At 37.1% G+C, this 1,845-nt stretch overlaps 1 pseudogene; it reads right to left on the bottom strand.

Annotated features, from left to right (window-relative positions):
- Positions 1–796: 796 nt before the first annotated feature.
- LOC105619312 lies at positions 797–1,455 on the bottom strand (annotated as a pseudogene).
- Between the last annotated feature and the right edge of the window lie 390 nt (positions 1,456–1,845).

The raw sequence follows: 1,845 nt of genomic DNA, 5'->3' as shown, positions 1-1,845 counted from the left end.
GTGCAAATGTATATACCATACATACTATACATAATATATTATATGTACTATACATAGTATACATAATATACATATTAAATATATTATACATCATATACAAGTATGTTTTTATTAATAAAAAAAATACATAAATACAAAAAAAGAAATGAATTTATAATAATATTTTATAATGTCCCCATGGCAGCGTGTCGGTAGAATCTGGAATAATGTACCGCTTATCATCGGATTCAGAGCGATTTTCGTTTCGGATATGATGTATACTTAATGCAATTTCGATCTTATACATGTCTGCCTGCGTGTCATTTAAATTGTGTCATTAAGATACTGCGTATAATTGAACGTTATGGATCTCGCTACAACATTGCTCTTGATGCCTTTTGCGTTCTTATCTTTTTTGCCATTGACGCGCAAGGCATATATTTTCGAGCTCTAAGCCCGAATTCGATCATAATCGCATCATTGTTTTCATCTTTCATTAAACCAGGAACTTTTTTATTTACTAATGGAATGTCGTAAGCATTATCGATCGCGTAATCGCTCATATTGAATCTATTGATATCGCGTTTCATAGTGTAGACATCGTCGCATTCGATATGATAAATAAGGCTGTCCGTGTCGGTGTATATATAATTTTACATTTTTCATGGAAGTGCAGTAACAAGTACTCGTGATGAAATTCGTATAAACATGTTTTAGATAGGTATCGAGGATGCACATACTCACATATATCGGTTTATCGAACTTCACCTCGAGTTTCCGCATTTCTATTGCGACCAGGTTCTCGGAAAAAATGCTTCTACTGTGAAAGTTTGGTTTCAATCATTGCCTCTACACCGTATCTCCCATCCCAACGCATTACGAGTTGCACATTAACATGGTTACGCACATTCTCCATGGTCTTGCCGAAAACCGCGTTGTTCATTAATTTGAAGTTTTTCTCGAACTTATTCTTTGCTAAAGTTCCAAAATTTGTATTGAGTTCGATGTACTCGCGAAGCCAATACATTTGAGATTGCGCGAATTGTAGTATACGATAGATCTTTGTAATGCCGAGACCGTGACGAGTACATTCCTGCAGATTGCGATAATGTATGACGTAACGCTTTTTACCATACAATGTCGCGAGGAGCTTCTCCTCTCGTGCGTTGGACAAAACGATAGATTGAAGTGCGCATCATGGACATGTTGCGGATACTCCAAGTCAACCTCGAGGACGTAACCTGTCGGTGAATCTAACGCGACATTCATAATATCAAAATTGTCTACATCGTCGACTTAGCGAAAATCGGCATGACACATTGCCCAAACATACAGGTTGTTGACCTCATAATACATCGATGATTTCGATAAATCGTACAACTGCATGTATTTGTTGTTTGCTTGCGCATACTTGTTTGAACTGAGCGGTCATTGACTCAGACCATCACGTATACCATGTTCGATGAATAGAACCATGTCAACGTCAGTAAGAAGTTCCGAAATTGACGCGAGTATGTTTCAACATCGCGTCTCACATAAAACCCGATAGTGTATAATAATACGTGAGATCGAGTTCATAACAATGCAACTATTCCGAAAATTCTCAAATATCGGCTAACAACAATACATCTGTTTTTAAATATAGATCACTGTATTTACCGAGGATTCGAATAGAGAATCATTGCCATATGTTTATGGCGTGCGCGTAATAATCACTCTCGGATACAGTCGCCTGTTAACGAACTATAAAACGATTCGCGCGAAGGTAATGTATCCTTCAACTTTTCGACGTAGTCAACGTACTTATACGGAAATACACCTTTACGTGTGAATAGATCGAAATCCAAGTTGAGATTAAGAAATTCT

The sequence above is a fragment of the Atta cephalotes genome, assembly GCF_000143395.1.
Source record: "Atta cephalotes unplaced genomic scaffold scaffold00020, whole genome shotgun sequence".
In the NCBI taxonomy this organism is placed as follows: Eukaryota; Metazoa; Arthropoda; class Insecta; order Hymenoptera; family Formicidae; genus Atta; species Atta cephalotes.
This window is presented reverse-complemented; position numbering and strand designations above follow the sequence as displayed.